Below are 24,107 nucleotides of genomic sequence, written 5' to 3'. Positions count from 1 at the left end.
GTTTGTTTCTAATATAAATATGATTGCCCTCTGGTCATGTTTTCAGTCAAGTGATTTGTGACATTTAGCATGTGTCTGCAAGTACATATCAGATTGGAAATTAAATTGCATTTTTCACTTACATAGAACTCCTCAAAAATCCTTGAACACTGGACTTCAAACAAAATCTAAACAGCTTCGAAGTAAACCCACATGTACTGTGAGAGAAGTTAATTTCCATCGTGGTTTCCGAGGTGGCACGAGTCTTGTATCTACCTCCAAGCAACATTAAAAAGTCTTGAAAGTCTTCGTTTTTACCTTGACGGATCGTTGACACAGACAGCCTGTCAATCAGAGGTTATTACAGCTGCCAGCGATATGCTCATGAGCTTCACGACAGGAGCAACTGGCACCTAAATGCCACAGTGTGTTGCATGTGTTTGCACTGAGGCAGTCGGTTTTCATGCGGTCGAGGCACATACCAAGAGAAGCCACGCATCTGAACCCCTGACGTTTTAAAACCCCTGCCCTCTGCTCCACGCCTCACCATTCGTCACGGTGCTCCAGCTTTCCGCCACAAATCTAAAACACGGCAATTCCACTAATTCTGCTCAACAGGTCAAATAAATCATCCCAATATGCCAGACAACCTTTAAAACACAGTGTGCTCCTGAGTTTTTACCCTCAACTGTATTATTTGTGGACAGCAAATGACCTAAGAAACCCTTCTTGCATTGTTAAATGTTCAGCCTAAATCAGGCTTTGGCGTAAACATGCTGTTGTATTTGTGTTGTTGTGGTCGGAGGAAAAACCATCCCTTTTTTTTTTTGCCTGTCTTATATTTGCAATAATTCCCAAGAGGACATGCTTTTATGATGAGTACAGAAGCGATGGTTTGGGAGCACTGAAGTAAGCGTAATCACAGTATTGAATGCTCCTCAGGGTGCCGTGAGGTGTACACAGCAAATGCCAGTGCACATGCACTGACAAAGGCTCTTTTTTGCCAAATATATCTACACATTAATGTGTAAAAAGTGTAACAAAACCACAGGGATCTCTAACAAGCAGCTATGTTAAATGGGAAGTGTCAAAACAGCAGGGCCCTAACCAGCCACTGTTTTGGAGGAGACACATCCTGTTGATAGTTGCACATTAAGAATGACAAACTCCTCCCCTCCTCTGCCAACATTAAACTTACTTCTTAGAACAAACTGATATGCACAAGGAAGAATTTACAATTATTGGCCACCTAGTTCTTCGCAACCGCTACATTTCTCCGCATTATTCATATACATTAAATGTGCATGTGAAGGCGGCGGTAATTAGTTATGAAAAGTGGAGCGAGTGAATGAAACTAACAGATTGCTAAGTCCGATTGGGGATCATTCATTAGAGGAAATGGTTTCTATGTGATATAGCATTGATCAAGGGAACGAATGTGGGAGTTGACGCAGACGTTGCATGGATGGATCTATGGTGTGACAGATTGCCTCCTGTTTTTGTCTCCAGACTCCTTTGATCTCTTCATTGCGCTGAGTGCAATGAAGGTCCCTGCCAAGAGAGGCATAGCCTGTCTCCCAGATGCGTTCGCACTGCATGTAGATCAGCAAAGACTGCTCATGCACGGCACCCCACTGCTAAACTTGATCCCTCTGGCCAAAAACAATATTTATGTGATTTTATGCTTTTTATGCTGGTTGGGCGTTACAATCCTCTCTGTGCCATGGCGAGCGTTCTGCTGTGTTGTAGTTATATCTTAAGTAGGTGAGAACAGCCCCTTTGCTGCGACACTAGTACCAGAGAAAGCTATTGTTATCTAGAATGCTGTACGGGCGCAGTGCTTTTGAAACAGAAAGACAGTATAGGAAATTATTTTGTTTACCCCACCAGAGTTTGGAACCACAGTGCTGAAATATGTGCTGGTCAGGCAGTCCTGTTTGTTAATGCTGAGGTTCGGCGCTCCACTCCGCTGTCTTCATTCTGCTTACTGTGGTCTGGCAAAGATCAATGGATATTTGCTTTGGCTGGAGGCGTTCCAGACCTAAATTACTTTACATTCAATTTGGTCAGTATTTAACAAGTCGGAACTGCAATCCAAATGTTGTGCTGCTCATCATCTAATCCATGTCCCATAGTTTGCTGATTGGTCCTGCCTCTAACTGTTTCTCACTGTAGATCTGCAGCGAATGTTTTTCTGGACTAATATCTCAGAGCAAAAATTGATTTTTGTAAGGTTTTGGCTGAAACTTGGAAGCAAAAGTTAGACAACTCTCAACCAATAAGAGAATTTAGGCCTCAGGTTGCTTAAATTCTAAACGCAGTGTCGTGCCAAATTCTATATGCTGTCTCCTTCAACTTAGAGTGCCTGGTCTTGTCTATTATCATTTGTGCTGGCAGACAGTGTTTTTTTTTTTTTTTTTGCTTTCATTGCTTTTCCACAGAGATGCAAACCTTTGCAAATACCCCTAATTACATTGTGATTTGTATGCATGAATACCTGATTACATAAAACATTTGTGTGGTGGGCTGAGCTAAACAAAACTGTCGTGGCCTTATCTTGTCCTGGTAAAAACTCTGGGGTCCGACAGCAGCCGCTGAGGAGGCGGCCAATCTTCAGCCACGCTAGTTACAAGCCAGCTGCTTGTGAATCCAACAGCAATACACATGTTTCCCATGATCTCACCTGCTGGCACCAGTAGCCGGGGTTCAGGCCCAGTTCTGACATCATGGTGTCCACACCAGAAGCCTCTCGCTTGGGCAGATTGTACCACACCTCCCTCTGAGTGGTGTGACCCGGGGGTAGTTAAACATCACATGTGTGTATAAGGGTTTTTTTGTTGTTGATTTTTAAAAGATTATCTGAAGATAATGTAGAACATTCTTTAATTTGAGTGACTTTAAAAGAGCATTTAATTTCCACCTTGCTTTACACATCACTGCATTAGAAGATTGTTTTTCTAAAGCATTTCCAACTATAATGGAAAACTGTAACACTAAGTCTCACACTCTTTATTTCTTGGTCATTTAACAGATGTGTGTTGCTTGCTATAATGAGCATCCCCGCTCCCCAGCACAAGCCAGGATGCAGTTGTGATAAAAATAGAGGGATTGGGCATGGAAAATGCAGGCAGAGAGAGAGAGAGAATTAACTATAAAGAGACGGATCGAGAAGGTAGGTGTACACAGGAGGAGGCGTGAAAAAAGATTTTTGAGCTTCAAGGGCATTTGGAGGATTCTGGGGAGGGTTAATAGCTACACAGATCAGAGAGCAAAGACAAAAGTCAGAGGGTTAGAAAAGGGAAAAAAAAAAAAAATCCATGACTGACTCATGCACTCGCATATAGACACATAGAGACTTTCATCATACACACTCATCCACCCAGCAGGCATTTTTAAGAAACTCCATCCCTCTTTAAGCAGCTCTTTTCCTCTCTTGCTAGTTGATAGGTGAGTTTCAGTGATCTTTAGGAATCTCTGATATTCTCTTAAGACCCTCTGCTACTCTCAGATCAGCCGTCCGTGCCTGCAGGAGGTTACGTTTTAACACGGTTAGTTACTTAAAATACGATGTTGCTCCGCTGACGCTGACCATTTTATCCAGACCCATCACAACTACGAGTAGGAGTTGCTGCGAACCTGCCTCGAGCAAAAAGCCCTTAGACTGAGTTCTTTTTCTCAGTCTCCAGGCCATCGGTTCCGTTCAATATTGATATAGCAGTAGGTATTGTTAACCTTCACAATTATTCTCTTTGGTTTTGCAGTGCCCCGGGGACTGGCTATTTTTAAAACGCCGGCAACTCTGGGCAGCTATTGTTTAACTAACAACCTATTGATTTGTGTCAGCTTCAGTTGTGGGGCTGCGCCGAGGACAGAGTGCGTTTTTGATTTCACAAACACATTATTTAGAATATTTTAGAGAGTAGGTGAGAGCTGGTTCCATCTTAGCCCAGATAAACGCTGCTTTTTTTCTATAGACTTTCACATTACAATTTTAAAAAATTCTGGTGCATGAAGCATTGCTGCTGTGGTCTGCCTTCCTCAAATGTACTTCAATTTTTTAAAAGGACCACTTCATTTTTAAGTTTTACAGATTGTACATTATATATGGTATCAGGAGCAGTACTAAAAAGAGAGTGAATGGAGGGAGACAAAATACAAATGTGGCCTTTGAGAGTCTTCTTCATACATAACTCATTACAAGATGTTCATTTTTTTGTGATATCAGAAAAGAATCGTATTGTCAGTGAAGTTGTCTGCTGTTTAGGTTTGGAGTGAAAATGTGTTTGCAATGATTATATGTTTCATATCTTCGCAGTGTGATCGTCGCTACGGCTTCAATCAGCAAGCTGCCTTTTGACAGTTGTCTTGTATTATACACAACATGTCTCATGCCAATACTTTGCTAAAGGTGGGAAAAAAAAAACATAATTCATCAAATGACTGTCTGAGCTCATCCGTCCGCTGCTGACAATAATAAGATTCCTCAGCTTGAGAAGGAAGAAGTGACTGTTTTATCAGCGATAAATAAAGCTAATCGAACAAATAGAGCAACGAGCCGCTGACATTTCAGCGCATGGAACGTGCTGAGCCAATCGAAACGGCAGCCAAGCAAAACAATGGCTCCTGCTCTCCCCCCTTGAAGGAAATGCCAAACATTACAGTGCTGTATAAATAGAAGGCTCTGACTTTGTAGAGCCAGATAGAGGACAGGAACCCCCTCCCTGGGGTCACGCTGATGGCAAGGTCTCCCACCTCTCCTTCCCTCTCCACTGTCTCTGTCTTTATTGCTCTTTTTGGTTTTTTTCTCAGAGTGTGTGATCTATTTTTGACCTCCCTGTGATTTTTTTTTTTTTTCTTCTTTGGTTTGCTTGTGTATTTTTCATCTCTCCATCTCTTTCTCCCTGACACCCGGTCACCATGAATAACTGAACAGCCTAGTAACACTTGCACAAATGCCTCCTGCCTTATTAATGATGCCATCTACTACAGTTGAAGTGGCAAATGGCCCTCCTGGATGTATTATGTTGTGGCCAATGTATGGACTTTGACCCAAGGTGAATGCCGTACTTAGAGCAAAGTAGGCTGATGTTTAATAGCTTTTGGTCAAGCAGCCTATTCTCACAGCTGACAGCTCAGCTCAGTTCGGTTTAATTTAACGACCATGAGAAATCTCCCCTTTTGCATCTGGATAAATGCAGCCTGTGTACATTTTGGGCACACGTGGTCGGAAAACGTGCAGCATGAGATGAGGCGGGGAGGTCTTTTACACCGAGGCCACACAGATCAGAATGAAAAAAATCCATCTGGGGTTTAAAATATTAAATCATCGATTTCATTCTGTCATTTCACACTGTTTTTTTCTGCCTCCACCCCCACTGAGAACGGGAGAGAGGAAGACAGAGTCATCCCCAAAACGAGGTTAGTTGCTCCATCTCTATGTAATGGGGTTATGGATGATTCAGCCGAGACAACTCCAACAAGTCTTTCATCTGTACTATCTTTTGTATCAGGCGTATAAATTTATTTCCCTCGGCTGGCAGGCTGCACGGACAGTTTGGAAGATTGAACCTCAGCTGCCGGTGGAGGCAGATTTAGGAAGCAGCATGCACATTAGGTAGCACGTACACACAAGGACTCACACATCCATTCGCCACCGATGCATTCTCCGTTTGGCTCTTTGTTACCGTTATCTCAATCTTATCACCAGCGACGACCGGAAACTGTAGCAGCGGGAGTGTAGGTTTTTCACTTCCTGAAATATTTTGGGTTTTTTTATCTTGCAAAATTACTGCAGTGAAGAGAAGAACAACCCCAACCTGTTCCGTTTTCAAGTAGACAAATGCAATGTAGTTTACTAGCACAGCCAATTTATTTATTTTTTCTTCTTTTATGTTTCTTAATTAGGCTTGCTGTCATATGGACAGTCAGGATTTTTCATCCTCTTGAGACCTCAGTATTGACCTGAGGATGTGACTCCTCCAGAATCAATAACACAACCATGGATGACATCATTCACTAATACAGTTTGGCAAACTATTGATAAACTGGCCGGCACCTTATGGATCAGTTAGCCTGCTCATTTAGAGTACAAACACAATGCATTTAAGATTGTCAGCTGTTTTTCGGAATGGGAAAACTTTCCAGGAATATGTCGTCAATCTTCATTCTGAGGGCTATTGTTTTCTTGACAGTCTTTCTAGTCTTCTATAGGTGCAAAGGGACCAAAAATGCAATTTCCCGCTGAAAAGATCCTCTTTTTGGAAGCTGAGAGTGCTGTTTATGTGGTGCATAGATTGCTTTTTCTCACGACGCGGAGTAAATTTGCATATTTATAGAAAATTCCAGTAAAAGGTAAGCCATTAACTTGGCACCATGCTTTTGTGCACATATATACACATACAGACTCAGATAAAAATATAGAAAAAATTAAGCTGAATTGGTGTCAAGTGTCAGTAGACGCAAGTTTCTTTCCTGAAAGGCAAGACAATAGATTTCTCAAGTTCTGCAGTTTGTGCTTTTTATTTACTCTGTCATCTTATTTGATGTCGTTTTAGCTTCATGAATGCATGTAGGCGAGTTGTTTTGCTTCGAAATATTAGTTTTGACGGAGTCTGGTGGAGGGTAGTCATAGAAAATAAAACAGAATAATGATATGCCTCTTGCAGTGTTCAAGGTGAGCTGGTGTTGAAAGTGCTAGTCAATATTGTTTGTGTGTGAAAGCCAACTTGGTAGTTTTAGAGAGTTTTAGCAGCCTGAGGATCGAGAAGAAAGTACCGTTCACAATTTAAACCTTTTAAAATATGGGAGACAGACGGAAAATGATATCAAGACTGAACTGCCTGAAGAACTTATAGTTGTTTCTAAGAACAGTAGTGGATCCACCTCTACTTGCCCTACTCACTTCTAAACTACTGTCATTTGTAAACGGTCCACACTTACATATATGCTGTTTTTTTGTTTTTTCAAGTTTATATAACACATCATTTCAACCTTAGGTTCCAAAGTGTTTACAAAGTGTTTCTGATTCACATATTCACACAGACACAAACACCAATGGTGGCAGAGCTGTCATGCAAGGCACAAGCCTTCCACTGGGTGCAACTTTGGGCTCAGCATCTAGCCTGAGGATGCTTCAGTATCCAAGTGTGTCCAAGTTCTGTAAGCACACTACAAGGAAGAAAATGTTTTAAGGAGAGGAATTACATGGAACTGTCCACTTGCCTACAGTGTGTCTGACCAGCCGGATTGCCAGGGACAGCAGGTTATAACCTAAACTCTCGCCAGCGGGTCCAAAGTCTTCGTACTAATTATGTTTTTGCTTTTGTTGACTGTTAGTGGCACTTCTGTTCTCCCCCTCTCTCCATCCTTTGCTCCCTCCAGCATGCTCAGCCTCGTCTAAATATCTAATAAGCTGTTCTGCCAACTTCTGATCCCGGGTTTGTTCTCACCTGGGCAAATGCACATGAATAATGGAAGCAGCATGAAGTGAGGCAGGGGCATAGTTGCTCCAGTGTTGTGTTGAGGCCTGATAAGGCTCTCCACCACAGCAAAGAAGCCTCAGAGAGCTGATGAGACGACGTCTGACAGTATTAACTTTATTACCCACAGGCTGCCAAGCAGTAACAGGCAGAGGTATTAAGTAGAGGGGTAAAGGAGAGGAGGTGTGTTCTATTCACTGTCACAACTCTGTGCAAATCTCATTTCAGTCTGCTTTCAAGTATAAATGTATTAAACCAATTAGCAAGTCTGGCTTGGCCTTGTGCTTGACAAGAATTGATTGTTTATTTCATTTTCAGTGTCTTGCATCAGCAAATGTCCTTCACACAATAGAGCCTTCATCAGCACCACTGACAGGCAGCAAAGAGAATATAAGAAACAAACACGGCTCTGAAAGTGAGGGTGCGCTGTGTTCAGTCGCACGCATGATACGGCAAGGAATTAAATGTAACCATGAGTCACAGCTGCATGTCAACATATAGACCAAACAAACACTTTTCATGTGATGAGACCAAAAAGAAAAAAGAAAAAAAAAAGTCAAATACTCGCTGCTTTATATGCACTAGAGGCTGTGTGCATAAGTAAGAAAGAGGCACAACAAGAAAATACATTATCCCAAATGCACCAGCGTAGCTAATTTTATATAGAGTTGGGGCGTAGTAGCGGCACTCATCATCCCATTTAAATATCTGTACACAAAACTAAGGAATGATGGGAATATACACACTCTTCCCTCTGTTTGAGAGTTTGGTAAACAAATTAAAAATCACGATAAATCTGTTTGGTATTTGTGTATAAGACATATTCTAAAAAGCAACAAGGGCTACATGACACAAAAATGAGTTCCTGACACTGTAAAGAGACATTTAATTTCCTTTTGTTCTCCATTTGTGCTATATAGGTTTTCATTTTTCTATTTTTTATACATAACAGGACACAAACATGTACCACCTCTGTGGTTTACACAGGAAATCTAATTAAAATAAACCAGTATGTCATCACTGATTATATTGACTAAATGAGAAATTATGTTAAAGCTCACTTTTAATACCACCCCATACTTCAATAACCAGACCAACACACAGATTCTTTACTGTACCACTGATGCAGAAATTCTGTTTCATGTTACGTAACGACGGACGTTTCCGTGAGATCAGAGCAAGGTGAACTGAGATAACTTGTCCTGGGTCATGTTTTCCCCATCAAGCACTAACATTGGTAACCAGGGAATAGGAAAGCTAACCGGTACAGTGAGTCGCAGCTCTGCCTGCTGCCTTTTTAATACTGTGTTAAAGTGGTGGGAGAGTGCAGGCTGACCTTGATGCCTGTCACATGCTTGCAAGGCAATTGCAAAAAAAAAAAATGTTACCAAGTTAAAAAAAAAAAAAAAAAAGTGAACTATTTACCTTGTAAGGGCTCTGTCGAGGTATCTGAGGCAAGGTCATTTGAAGCAAATATTGGATGCGAATTAGTTGTTTAATCAGCTTGCAGTCCATTGTGTTGAATACTACACTTTAATGAATACATTTCGCTTTTAAAAAAAAAACAATCCCAAAGACAAATTTGATATAAAATGGAGACAAGATAATACTTGGAGATTTAATCAAGATTTATTTTGGAATTTGTTTGGATTCGCAGCTGCACCCCACGTAGCAGTGAGAGGGTTAAACTTAAGCCAGGCTGCTCAACTACACTGACTGTGAAATGGAAACACCAGCTTGGCTGCATTACTGTTTACATTCTATGAATAGGAATCGCATGTTTGATGAAACCGGCCCGCTCTGAGGTCTGCTGCAGAGAGAGAGAAAGAGACACTGAGAGAGGGGCAGGAAAAGGAGAGGGAGGAAAGATTGAGCCAGTGGAGGTGGGAGGAAGAGTGAGAGTAGAGGAAGAAGGGAGGAAAATATGAAGGAAAACTAAGAATATAGGCGTGACCAAGAGAACATTGGGAAAATTTCTCATGTGCTAAACATTCCTTTTTATCCCAGCTGCGTTGAGACACATGGCGGTCTTAATGTGCTGCTTGATTCCACTTATACAATCACGTGCACAGTTTTTGGTGTGTGCTGGTCAGCTGGAGGGTTCTTATTTTTGGAGCTGCCCAGTTTCCTTTTTCCAAAACCATAGTGGTGAATAAATGTAGTCTCTTGGTGTCTGGCAAAACTCAGCAGTGCCTGTTCCTGACATGTGTCTCATGCTTTGGGGTATTTTTAACCCCAATCGCTAAAATTAATTGCCATCCAAATTGTCAGAATTTCAATCCGCCAAAGCAACTGAATTCCACTTATTCCCCTCAAACAATGTCCTGTTTCTTTTTAGGTTTTAATGCTCGGCTGAGGTGATTAGGGGTAAATGCCACGGGAGGGGCTTAAGAGTTATGTTTGCTAACACTGCCACTAATGAAAGCATTCATACAGCAGTGCTATGTTTGGGTGTTTTTATTGGTCACTTGAATGTGTGAACTCTTAATTAGTACGTGTACCTCCCTGAAAATGTGTAAAAGTTTGTGATTTAACATCTCGCAAACAGGCCAGTCATTCTCTGCAGAAATGCATGTGTTGGCTCAGGGCGTTGACATTCACTTAGCCCATAAAGTAATGAATGAAAGCTCCTTGTTTGAGTGAGAAACGCAGTGTCAAAGCCAGAGAGAGAGAAATCAAACCACCATCTTGTTGTGCCGTGTTTCAGCAATTTCCCTGCCGCATAAAAATTTCAAACCTCGGTTTTCTGTTTTCTGCCAGGCAGTTTTTTTTTGTTTTTTTTTAAAATAGTAATGTGTTACCGTTGAACAAGCAAGCAGAGAAAGCCTTTCATTTGTTATTAGCATCTTTAACCTTTTTTCCCTGGTTGGAGATATTTATGAAATGCGCACTGCATAACAACAGGTCCGCAGCAGATTGAGGTCACAGACTGCAGGCTGGGCTTGTCAGATAAATAGCATATGTCTTCATTTAGCGCCAGGCCAGTGTGGAGAATTACCCTGACAGCAAACAAATATTGTTCTTATGCGCATTAGGGTTAAAGTATGAAAGCAACTGTTTGTCCGGAACAATTTGTGTATCACAAATTAAGCCGGTGTATTCAGGAAGATGTATACTTTATTGTTCCCGTTGGAGAAAATTAATTTGGACTCTACAAAGCTGTCTGTAGATTAACACCTTATATCTCATTTGTTTATTCCATACAAAAGAAAAATTAATAAAAAAAGAATTAAACAATCTGCATCCTGTGAAAGGTAAAAAATTGTCAATCTGTAAACAAGTGTAAGGTTGTTGTTGTTTTTTTTACACTTTGGCTTATCTACAAATTAAAAAAACAAACATAAGTCTTTTTGCCAAGCTATTTGGTGCACAGTAGTGAGAATGGTGCGGATCATCTTTTCTAACTCTGCAAGCAAGAAAGTAAACAAACATTATCCCAGATTTACAGCCTTTTTTTTTTTCCACAAATTAATCCATCTGCCTATTTGTGAAAGATGAAACTCTAAATGTGTTTGTGTGCTGCAACATACAGTGGGACAAGTATTTACTCCAAAACAATTTAAGTGTTTGGCAAACCGATTGAGATATTACTACTGCTTGAACCTTTAGGAAAGTTTTGCCCTCATTTGACTTTTTCCATCCCTAGCAGTAAATTAGAAGGCAGTAAAAGTGGTAAATTACCTCTCTGCCTGTGGCTTCAATTAACTGTTTCTTAAAAGTATTTGTTCAGAAAGTATTGTGTCAGCTTTTTTTTTAACCCACTCCTTTATACAAAAAAAAAAAGTGCTTTGCTGCAAATGCGACTACTGTTTTTTTCTTTATCTTTTCCCCCCGGGGTTAGTGTCCCACAGGGATAAACCTGGCAATGTCACGGGCTGTGTTTTCCAAAGCCCCTTCAAAAGGACTCAAAACTGTGATGCTTTTGTTTACTGTCATCTTTGCTCCTCTCCGGAGCCTTAAAACCTCAACCGTGTGATTTTCTGCTCCTCTTCCTTTACTGTGATAAACCCTGTGATTGACAGACTCCGGTGAGATTGATAGATTCAAGGTACACTTACAGAAGAGAGTGCAGGGAGCGGTGGGGGTCTGTGGTGGGGGGGTATACACTGTCAGACCGACCGTAAAAATTGGTGATTCACTGCAGAATGTCACAGCGTTGAGACTGAGCCAACTGCCACTAATGAAGGCAGCTAGAAGTGGAGAAGTGACCGAGGGCTCAGGGTGCATCTCGGTGTGTTTGTCTCGGTGCATCTGTCATTAGCACGTGTTTGTTGGAAGACACATATTGATGCAGATGCATTAACAACTCTTGGTTAATACCCACATAATCTACCTTGCACCGAAGCACAGCCTTTCCTGCAAGTAATCTTTCATTCTGTTCTCCTCTGAGGGGAACAAGTCTGCTTGATAGATGTCTCACATCTGTCTCTGGTTGCACCTCCCTCCGCACCTTTTCGAGTGAAATGTTTTGAGTAAAGAAAATAGGATTCATTACTTGTTTAAAAGCAGTATAAGAGCGTTACTTGTATTTTCTGCTTCCCAAGGTCTTAAACATTTCATTAGATGTTAATGATCCCAGTTGGAAGATGGGTCTTTTAGGAACTGAATAATATATATGTATAATTTAAGACAATGGCGGCTGCAGCAGGGTCTGACTAAGTTCCGTCTAAACTTTGTCTAAAGGCCCAAGGCTTTGAAAGTATTGGAGTACCTCAAACGATCACAGAGCAACAACGTCTGCACCTTTACAGCACTTGAATATAGCTGAATTCTTAATAAAGCTAGTGCCATTTACATATTTTTCCTCTTCTATTGTCAGACAATGGAACACGTTAACCAGTGGTCACCTCCAAGCTGCTGCACTGCTCGGCTAACGTCCAGATTTTCTAGCCACATTGTTGTCTGACAAACTCACCATACGGTTAAAACAACGGCTGTGTTGTGAATTTGGTGATATAATTTTCATAGAATTTAAATCTGCTACCAAAGTCAGACAACAGTCATGCAGTAAGGAGAAAAGGAGTTGCTTTAGTCAGGTTGTGCTTGTTAAATGCCCACTGTGTCTATGTTTCACTTTGTTTAATATACAGACCAAACTTTTTTACCTTGTTAAGATGCTTGATAGAAACTTGGATTTGTTTTGGAGCTGCACTGCTGACTCAAATAATGAGCCCTCTTTTATATGTATGTTTATGTTGTTTGAGTTGCCAGTGTAAAGCTGCAGTTCTGCATTTTAATATGTAAAGCTGAATTATGCAGTTTATCTAAAAAAAAAAAACATGAGCTTAAATGAAATAGTCATTTTGTTGTTGTTGTTTTAGTTTAGAGTATTCACCTAATTAGACAAATTGTCTCTAGATTTATCAGTTGACAAATAGTCATTACGCAGCCCTATTAAAAAAAACAGAGAATGGAACATCCAGGTAATGTCATTTACAAGCTAAACATTTATTGCAAATAAAAGCCACTGACATTATCAGCAAGGAATGCAACAATTTGAGCTTTTGTGTTTTTGACAATACTCCCTTAGAAAATAAATAAAACCGCTGCAGTGGGACCGCACTTGTATCTTTGGCCCAAAGGTCTAGGTGTGGTGATTTGTTTCGACTGTTCTCCTTTCATCCCACCATCATCAAGTGTCCATTAAGCTCCCATTTTGGCTCTGCAGCTGTGCGACTGCAATTCAGGCGGGAGCAATTTGGCTTTTACAAGTAGATTGTTTATACAAGGATAATCATCTTTGTTCCGCGAATGTCGTTTCTCTAGACTGATGCATGCGTCAGCAAACTGAATTCATACACATGCAGGCTTACACCCAGGGGAGCCGGGACTGTGCTTTTAATAAATAAACTGCTTCTTTTATTGTTTTCAGTGTTTGCAAGATAATGAACTGACAGAAAGCGTGACATCACTTTTCTATTTCGGGGCATTCCCCAAGGTCATGTCTTGCAATCTGTTAGTGGAATTCATTACTGCTGCCACATTTATTGGATCTAATTGAAGTGTAAACCTCCATTCGCGTATACACTTGATACAGTCACATAAAAGCGCAACTGCAAGGTAAAGGCATAGAGCATAAGCAGATAAAAAATTTACAGTCTGAGTGTGTATATCGAGCTTCTTCACAGACTAATGAATCATCAATCATGTTCTCTCTTTTTTTGTTTTATCTACTTCACTAAAAGCTCTGAGTAAGACCAAAATCTTATTACAATAATCAGCACAAAACAATAGATTAGAGTTAGTGCTTTATGGCTCTGTGTGTGTGTGTGTGTGTGTGTTTGGGTTTGTGTGGTGCCGTGTGTTTCTCTTCAAGCACCAACTCAAGCTGTTCTCCTTCCAGATGGGACACTTCACCTTAACAAGAATGGCAGATGAAGAGAGACAACGAGACAGAAAGACTTTGTGCTTGTAAATACGTGGCTCTGGCTGTGTGTGCGCTCATGGTTTTGTGGATGTCTTCGCGTTTGTGTATCCGTGCCAGCCTGTCTGCACAACAGAACGCCTTTACCATGAAGCTGGCGATACAGTCCCTAAGTGGCTCCCATCATAGCCAGCATTGTCTCCCCAGAGTGACATAGCTAAAGCTTAATGGGCCTGTTGATGGTGTGTTAAAGCTCGGTGTTAATTATAACACCATGCTCCGTTAAACACAGTCACATTAACATCAGCATAAGCTGTGCTGTTGAGCTCTGTCCTCGGGAAAAAAGTGAGACTGCTGATTCAGTCAACACTTGAATTGGACGGTCATGAAGAAACGACGTGGTGACCGTACACTGTCTTTTGACCCGGTGGACTTGGTAAACGAGGGTTTGATTCTGTCTACTTATGATGCCACTCCTATGGCAGATTTACAGTCAGGCAGTAAATTGAGTTTACTTCTGGGAGCAAGAAAGGAACTGTGACATTTGTCTGACTTTTCCTTGATTTTATTTAACAGGCATGATTTTCAGAACATGACATCTAATAACAACTTACTGACTGACTTTCCTTCTTGGTGATAATGTATGTTGCCCTCAGTTTTATGTAACTTTAGAATAAAGTTCACATGATCATACAGTCATCTGAATCAACGTCTGTCCAGAGGAGCTTAATGAATGCGTTCCTTGTTTTGTTGTTGTTGTTGATATACACCACTGAGGTTCAGTCATATGCAGCTGAACTCCTACTCACCCTAAGTCTGTTCTCCCTTGAATAACTCAGATTTTTGGCACATTGTTTTGTTAAAGTTGATATTGTAGAATGAAGTAAAAACGTGCATATTTTTAAAGTATGCAACAAATGCTTTTCTTACCCATATTTTACTTGCTAAATGCATGTAAATGTAATAAAATGAAAACTAGCAGAGCATTTGGAGAGTACAGTCCTCCACCTATGCCCTCCCTTGTAACAATAACTAAAGTGATCCAGATCTGCACCAGAATTATCATAAAAAATAGTCTGTCCACCAAGTTTGAGTAAAGTCTACTGGGTAGTTTTTGTATAATCTTGCTGACAAGCAAACAAATGTCACTGTAGGAGTAACAGGCCAATGCTCATGTCTAGTGTAAAGGCTAGAGGTGGTGAATTATGCCCCGTTTGTACCTTGAGTCTGCACACTGAAGGGCCATTGACCTTGGTTGTCATCAACAACTCCTAAGAGTTGTCCTTGCCTCTCCACATCACCTCCTCCCATATCCCATTTCTCTTGTTATTTCCATTTGTCCATTTGCCTCAGGTTATCAACTATCTGATACAGTGGAGATAAATTAGACCTATTGTTGGTGTGATGAAGCAGAACCTTATGCTGACTTGCTCGGTGGTAGCTTGTCGCTGAAATCTCTCTCTCCACATAAAGCATATGATAAATACCAGCCAAGAGGTGGCTATTGAAGGAGGATATTATGTGCATGTGCACACGTACGCACAGTTTAGTATGTACTTGGAATATATACTCCAATACAGCCTCAAACACGTACACTTATTTGCACACAAGCAGTGTGCCCTTTGCCTTTTATCAGCGTAATATCTGCATGATTGGCTGAGGGCAGTTATTTATTTCTTTTCCAGATAATGAATTCGGTAACAAAGCCACTGCATGCGTATAACTACTTTCTTCAGTTGAGTGCCTTTTCCAAGCACTAAAACTGCTGCTCAAATCATGTTTGCTTTGAACACAGCTCAGTGTCGAGGCATTGTTTCTGGTGCAGCAGAAGGGAGGAGACTTTAGTTAGCACAAATGAGTTTAAGCTGTTCTGCTTTGTTTCTGTCTTTATGCAGGCCCCTCTTCATTCGGTCCTTTGATGGTTTCACAGATTACAGATGTGTCTTTTCTTAGTTTTCAAGTAGTTTCACTGAATGTATGCTGCCAAGTTAGAATAATGTCACAGAACAATGAACTTATGGCCTGTGGAGGTCACAGGTAATTCATTACTTCTTATTATGAGATGGTAAGGACAATGCCACACTTCAGCAAGGTGTTTTGTCAATAAGCTGTAAATTTTATTGCCCATCTGGTGTCAGGCTGAACTGATTAAGGTAATAGCATCAACCCAGTTGCACAATGCACAAAGCATGTTGTTGCAGAACTGCAATATTAAATCAGTTAATCAAATAGTTGATTGATAGAAAACTTATTTGCAACTATTCTGATAATCAACTAATTGTTTTGGTCGTTTTTCAAGAAAAAAAATACTTCTAACACGAGTAATGTGAGGATTTCATGCATTTCTTTGTCACATGTGACAGTAAATAGTTTTTTAGCTTCTGGACAGAACAAGTAAAGCAAAAACATCATGGATTAAAAGAAGTTGCTATTTTTTATAAATATTTTATTCATTAAACGATACAGTGAAAAGAGTTGGCAGAATACAATGCACTGAACTAGCCTTGAAGTTTTAAAATGGAAAAACAGGAGGCCAAATGTTCCATTTCTGGATAAAAGTGTGTATACGCGTTCATTGTAAGAAAGTGCTCGTGCATTTTATGCTCAGCACTTTTTTAATTTCTTCTTTTAAATCTTGGAGAAATGTCTTTTAGATCTGTGTAGAAAAATGGTCAAATCGTGTTAATGTCCCTTGTATTTTCTTACCTTTCCGCAATATATGGTTTTGCTGTGTCTTAATTACTTGTAACCACTAAAAACAAGTCATCAGTAAATCCTGCTTGACTGGCACAGAGGGAGACAAGGACAGTCTTTCAGGAACAACCTCGCTTAATGAAATTGTCACTGTCGGCTATCTGGGGTTGTCTGGTTTAATGCTGCTGTTTCATGGTGCCTGGTTTGTTTCTTGTAAAGGATAGACGGCCACTGCAAGCTGTGCACCTGTGCCACTGAATCAGCAGGGTGGAGGTGTAGGGGGTGGGGGTTATTAGTGATTTTTCATGTCAGTGATTTTAAGGCCACCGCAGAGAAACAGCTTGATATGCAGGCTGCAAGGTGCTGAGATTTGAAGGGCCTGGAGAACAAGGGGGGAGGATCTCAAATCAATTTTCTTGGTAAGCTCTGCCCCTGTTTTCACTGCCCTGCAATAAATTGCTGTTGGAATCAGACTTTAAACGTTGAAATATCCTTGGAGTTAAATGTTTATTGCTTGATAAGTCAAGCTGATCTTACCATAAAAACTGTAAAGTTAGGAGTCAAAGTGTTACAGAATTGCAATGGACCTTTTCTCTAAGTTTCTCTGTCCTTCTCTACTGCTCTGCTGGGTATCTCTTTCTTCCTTTCTCTGCTGTTCTCTCCACTCCACTGATTTTTACCTCTTCTCTACCATTCAGCCAACCTCTACCTTTTTCCTCAGTATTCGTTCAGTCATTCCGCTTCTCATAAGACTCTTCAAGAGAAATCACATTATGAAAGCTTGAACAAGACGGGCCGACTCCACAGTTGTGCAAGCTGAGCACTTCTTCTGTAATAGTACAAGAAAATGTGTGTGTTAGTGGGTGGATCTGCTTAATCGGCACAGGCCAGTCCATCTTTCCTGAAGCCAGTATCTCACAGCTGATTCAGGTAAAATCAGAAATGGGTGAACGTGCAAACTGATGAGTTATGTATTTTTCCTGCTGATTTCTTCAATAAAATGTAGCCCAAGAACAAAAGTACCAGCTAATTAAAGCCCTATTTGAATACATATCTTTTCTTTCTTCATGCAGGTAATTGGCCAGCTTCCGTGGGATTTGATGTCACCTTTAGATTGGTTCAACTGAAGATGGAAACACTGGAGTCTGAGCTGACCTGCCCGATCTGCCTGGAGTTGTTTGAAGATCCCCTGCTCTTGCCCTGTGCCCACAGCCTGTGCTTTAACTGTGCTCACCGCATCCTGGTGTCTCACTGCTCCACCAGCAAGCCCCTTGAATCCATCTCGGCCTTTCAGTGCCCCACGTGTCGTTACGTCATCACGCTGAATCACCGCGGCCTGGAGGGCCTTAAGCGCAATGTGACGCTGCAGAACATCATTGACCGCTTTCAAAAGGCCTCCCTTAGCGGCCCCAATTCCCCCACTGAGAGCCGTCGTCTGCAGCCGCAGCGGCCCTACACCGCCACCATTAGCGGTACAATAGCTGGAACGATTGGCGGCAGTGGTGGCACAAGTGGAGGCAGTGCCCGTGGCAGCCCAGCCACCTCCAGCCACTCCCACTCGCACGCCAACCACGCCAACCACGCCAATCACGCCAATCACACCAACCACACCAACGCTAACCACAGCCCAGCTGTTGTTGCTAAGATGGATCCGCGAATCAGCTGCCAGTTCTGCGAGCAGGATCCGCCACGCGAGGCTGTAAAGACGTGTGTCACATGCGAGGTATCTTACTGTGACCGCTGCTTGCGTGCAACACATCCGAACAAGAAGCCCTTCACCAGCCACCGTCTGGTGGAGCCCGTCCCAGACACTCACATCCGTGGCCTGACCTGCCTGGAGCATGAGAACGAGAAGGTCAACATGTACTGCTTGGTGGACGACCAGCTCATTTGTGCCCTCTGCAAGCTGGTGGGACGCCACAGAGAGCACCAGGTGTCCTCACTCACAGAGCGCTTTGACAAACTCAAGGTTAGTCCTCCATGTCCTTTAGTTTACAAAGCATGCAATAAGGTCTTCATCAGCAACTTCTGTGTACTGCCCCTATTTTATGCTGTTTTACTTCTGTGTTGTGGAGTACGGTAAGTCACAGCTCGCAACCAATTTGATTGAAAAATAATGATGATTTACTGCAAAGCTTTGAAACTACTCCCATCTTAACAAAGCGGTTCCCATACATAGCCTGCAACATTCATTATAATATTTGTGCGCAATTTGCTAAACAGCAAAATCTTTAATCCATCCATTCCTGCCTTGGGAATGTGCATTTCTGTTGACTGTGAACTTTCAGCATCACCAAAAAATTGCATCATAGACACCAGCCTTTGTTCAGTAAGAAGGACAGAAAGACAGATCACAAACACAGAGAGAGAGAGAGAGAGAGAGAGAGAGAGAGGGAGACAGAGGGGGAGACAATTGGGATGGTGTGTTGGTGAGAAGGGCAGAGACAGATGGAGACCAGTAGGGAGGGCCGTCATTATAATAGTCGATGAGCTGGCATTCCCTGTGGCCACTGAGCTTTCAGAGGCTCTGCGTAAAGACCAGTACTGCTGAATCAGGGTGAAAAACAACAGAGAAAGGCACTAGCTGGAGCTCATTCCAACACTAAAGCCCTAAAGCAGTAAGCAGGCATCGGCTGGCCTGAAAACTTTTATCATGAATGCGTGTTGAGCATATGCACACATGTGTCTGTCTGTTGTGTATTTATGCCTCTTGAAATGCATCCGATTTTTTATTTTTTATTTTATTTTTTTTATGTGACTAAAAATCTCGCAGTTGTAATCCAGGCCAAGACAACAGCATAAAAAAAGCAACAACACAATACAAGTTAGATGCAATACATAATGCAACATGCAGCATACATCTATACAGCATTGAGGAGAAGGTTGCTTAGATAAGTGGGGACAAGCCAGGGGGTGGATCTGCACTGATACACTGCTCTGCACTGATAATGCATTGGGACACTCCTTGATTTCCATAATGCTGTGTAAATATGTTGCAGTATAGAAAGCAACACCAAACATAGAAACAAAAATATGGAAAGAAGAAGAAGANAAAAAAAACACAAAAAATTATTGTCGTCCAGTGATGCACGATGTAAGGCTGAATTTAACGGATCAAAGGCAGTACATTTACCAGTACTCATTAGCACAAGGTTTTAATCCGCGACGCCTTGTAACAGTCACGGTTTGGATTGCAAAAGGTTTGACATTGCCGGTGTCACACAGGAGAAAATGTCGCTCCCAGAGACTTTGCCTGTTATAAAGGAATGTGAAAACAGAGCTGAAATATTACACTGATAATAAACTTTTTGTACAGTGAATGCAGCAATCTCACCATAAGAGGGTGTTAATAGCACAATACAGCAGTTCACTGAGCAGAGAAAAGCAGCAGCAGACATGTCTCTGTTTGTCCTTACCTGTTAAAGAGCTGTTTGTTTCTAATATAAATATGATTGCCCTCTGGTCATGTTTTCAGTCAAGTGATTTGTGACATTTAGCATGTGTCTGCAAGTACATATCAGATTGGAAATTAAATTGCATTTTTCACTTACATAGAACTCCTCAAAAATCCTTGAACACTGGACTTCAAACAAAATCTAAACAGCTTCGAAGTAAACCCACATGTACTGTGAGAGAAGTTAATTTCCATCGTGGTTTCCGAGGTGGCACGAGTCATGTGTCTACCTCCAAGCAACATTAAAAAGTCTTGAAAGTCTTCGTTTTTACCTTGACGGATCGTTGACACAGACAGCCTGTCAATCAGAGGTTATTACAGCTGCCAGCGATATGCTCATGAGCTTCACGACAGGAGCAACTGGCACCTAAATGCCACAGTGTGTTGCATGTGTTTGCACTGAGGCGGTCGGTTTTCATGCGGTCGAGGCACATACCAAGAGAAGCCACGCATCTGAACCCCTGACGTTTTAAAACCCCTGCCCTCTGCTCCACGCCTCACCATTCGTCACGGTGCTCCAGCTTTCCGCCACAAATCTAAAACACAGCAATTCCACTAATTCTGCTCAACAGGTCAAATAAATCATCCCAATATGCCAGACAACCTTTAAAACACAGTGTGCTCCTGAGTTTTTACCCTCAGCTGTGTTATTTGTGGACAGCAAATGACCTAAGAAACCCTTCTTGCATTGTTAAATGTTCAGCCTAAATCAGGCTTTGGCGTAAACATGCTGTTGTGTTTGTGTTGTTGTGGTCGGAGGAAAAACCATCCCTTTTTTTTTTTGCCTGTCTTATATTTGCAATAATTCCCAAGAGGACATGCTTTTATGATGAGTACAGAAGCGATGGTTTGGGAGCACTGAAGTAAGCGTAATCACAGTATTGAATGCTCCTCAGGGTGCCGTGAGGTGTACACAGCAAATGCCAGTGCACATGCACTGACAAAGGCTCTTTTTTGCCAAATATATCTACACATTAATGTGTAAAAAGTGTAACAAAACCACAGGGATCTCTAACAAGCAGCTATGTTAAATGGGAAGTGTCAAAACAGCAGGGCCCTAACCAGCCACTGTTTTGGAGGAGACACATCCTGTTGATAGTTGCACATTAAGAATGACAAACTCCTCCCCTCTTCTGCCAACATTAAACTTACTTCTTAGAACAAACTGATATGCACAAGGAAGAATTTACAATTATTGGCCACCTAGTTCTTCGCAACCGCTACATTTCTCCGCATTATTCATATACATTAAATGTGCATGTGAAGGCGGCGGTAATTAGTTATGAAAAGTGGAGCGAGTGAATGAAACTAACAGATTGCTAAGTCCGACTGGGGATCATTCATTAGAGGAAATGGTTTCTATGTGATATAGCATTGATCAAGGGAACGAATGTGGGAGTTGACGCAGACGTTGCATGGATGGATCTATGGTGTGACAGATTGCCTCCTGTTTTTGTCTCCAGACTCCTTTGATCTCTTCATTGCGCTGAGTGCAATGAAGGTCCCTGCCAAGAGAGGCATAGCCTGTCTCCCAGATGCGTTCGCACTGCATGTAGATCAGCAAAGACTGCTCATGCACGGCACCCCACTGCTAAACTTGATCCCTCTGGCCAAAAACAATATTTATGTGATTTTATGCTTTTTATGCTGGTTGGGCGTTACAATCCTCTCTGTGCCATGGCGAGCGTTCTGCTGTGTTGTAGTTATATCTTAAGTAGGTGAGAACAGCCCCTTTGCTGCGACACTAGTACCAGAGAAAGCTATTGTTATCTAGAATGCTGTACGGGCGCAGTGCTTTTGAAACAGAAAGACAGTATAGGAAATTATTTTGTTTACCCCACCAGAGTTTGGAACCACAGTGCTGAAATATGTGCTGGTCAGGCAGTCCTGTTTGTTAATGCTGAGGTTCGGCGCTCCACTCCGCTGTCTTCATTCTGCTTACTGTGGTCTGGCAAAGATCAATGGATATTTGCTTTGGCTGGAGGCGTTCCAGACCTAAATTACTTTACATTCAATTTGGTCAGTATTTAACAAGTCGGAACTGCAATCCAAATGTTGTGCTGCTCATCATCTAATCCATGTCCCATAGTTTGCTGATTGGTCCTGCCTCTAACTGTTTCTCACTGTAGATCTGCAGCGAATGTTTTTCTGGACTAATATCTCAGAGCAAAAATTGATTTTTGTAAGGTTTTGGCTGAAACTTGGAAGCAAAAGTTAGACAACTCTCAACCAATAAGAGAATTTAGGCCTCAGGTTGCTTAAATTCTAAACGCAGTGTCGTGCCAAATTCTATATGCTGTCTCCTTCAACTTAGAGTGCCTGGTCTTGTCTATTATCATTTGTGCTGGCAGACAGTGTTTTTTTTTTTTTTTTTGCTTTCATTGCTTTTCCACAGAGATGCAAACCTTTGCAAATACCCCTAATTACATTGTGATTTGTATGCATGAATACCTGATTACATAAAACATTTGTGTGGTGGGCTGAGCTAAACAAAACTGTCGTGGCCTTATCTTGTCCTGGTAAAAACTCTGGGGTCCGACAGCAGCCGCTGAGGAGGCGGCCAATCTTCAGCCACGCTAGTTACAAGCCAGCTGCTTGTGAATCCAACAGCAATACACATGTTTCCCATGATCTCACCTGCTGGCACCAGTAGCCGGGGTTCAGGCCCAGTTCTGACATCATGGTGTCCACACCAGAAGCCTCTCGCTTGGGCAGATTGTACCACACCTCCCTCTGAGTGGTGTGACCCGGGGGTAGTTAAACATCACATGTGTGTATAAGGGTTTTTTTGTTGTTGATTTTTAAAAGATTATCTGAAGATAATGTAGAACATTCTTTAATTTGAGTGACTTTAAAAGAGCATTTAATTTCCACCTTGCTTTACACATCACTGCATTAGAAGATTGTTTTTCTAAAGCATTTCCAACTATAATGGAAAACTGTAACACTAAGTCTCACACTCTTTATTTCTTGGTCATTTAACAGATGTGTGTTGCTTGCTATAATGAGCATCCCCGCTCCCCAGCACAAGCCAGGATGCAGTTGTGATAAAAATAGAGGGATTGGGCATGGAAAATGCAGGCAGAGAGAGAGAGAGAATTAACTATAAAGAGACGGATCGAGAAGGTAGGTGTACACAGGAGGAGGCGTGAAAAAAGATTTTTGAGCTTCAAGGGCATTTGGAGGATTCTGGGGAGGGTTAATAGCTACACAGATCAGAGAGCAAAGACAAAAGTCAGAGGGTTAGAAAAGGGAAAAAAAAAAAAAATCCATGACTGACTCATGCACTCGCATATAGACACATAGAGACTTTCATCATACACACTCATCCACCCAGCAGGCATTTTTAAGAAACTCCATCCCTCTTTAAGCAGCTCTTTTCCTCTCTTGCTAGTTGATAGGTGAGTTTCAGTGATCTTTAGGAATCTCTGATATTCTCTTAAGACCCTCTGCTACTCTCAGATCAGCCGTCCGTGCCTGCAGGAGGTTACGTTTTAACACGGTTAGTTACTTAAAATACGATGTTGCTCCGCTGACGCTGACCATTTTATCCAGACCCATCACAACTACGAGTAGGAGTTGCTGCGAACCTGCCTCGAGCAAAAAGCCCTTAGACTGAGTTCTTTTTCTCAGTCTCCAGGCCATCGGTTCCGTTCAATATTGATATAGCAGTAGGTATTGTTAACCTTCACAATTATTCTCTTTGGTTTTGCAGTGCCCCGGGGACTGGCTATTTTTAAAACGCCGGCAACTCTGGGCAGCTATTGTTTAACTAACAACCTATTGATTTGTGTCAGCTTCAGTTGTGGGGCTGCGCCGAGGACAGAGTGCGTTTTTGATTTCACAAACACATTATTTAGAATATTTTAGAGAGTAGGTGAGAGCTGGTTCCATCTTAGCCCAGATAAACGCTGCTTTTTTTCTATAGACTTTCACATTACAATTTTAAAAAATTCTGGTGCATGAAGCATTGCTGCTGTGGTCTGCCTTCCTCAAATGTACTTCAATTTTTTAAAAGGACCACTTCATTTTTAAGTTTTACAGATTGTACATTATATATGGTATCAGGAGCAGTACTAAAAAGAGAGTGAATGGAGGGAGACAAAATACAAATGTGGCCTTTGAGAGTCTTCTTCAT

At 41.6% G+C, this 24,107-nt stretch overlaps 1 pseudogene; it reads left to right on the top strand.

Moving 5' to 3' along the window:
• LOC103369632 (probable E3 ubiquitin-protein ligase MID2 pseudogene) overlaps window positions 1-18,598 on the top strand; it is a 75,910-nt pseudogene extending 57,312 nt beyond the window's left edge.
• Window positions 18,599-24,107: the final 5,509 nt, after the last annotated feature.

This window comes from Stegastes partitus, unplaced genomic scaffold (genome assembly GCF_000690725.1).
Source record: "Stegastes partitus isolate 25-593 unplaced genomic scaffold, Stegastes_partitus-1.0.2 Scaffold1312, whole genome shotgun sequence".
In the NCBI taxonomy this organism is placed as follows: domain Eukaryota; kingdom Metazoa; phylum Chordata; class Actinopteri; family Pomacentridae; genus Stegastes; species Stegastes partitus.
Note: the sequence above shows the minus strand (reverse complement) of the source record. Positions and strands in the feature narration are given on the sequence as shown.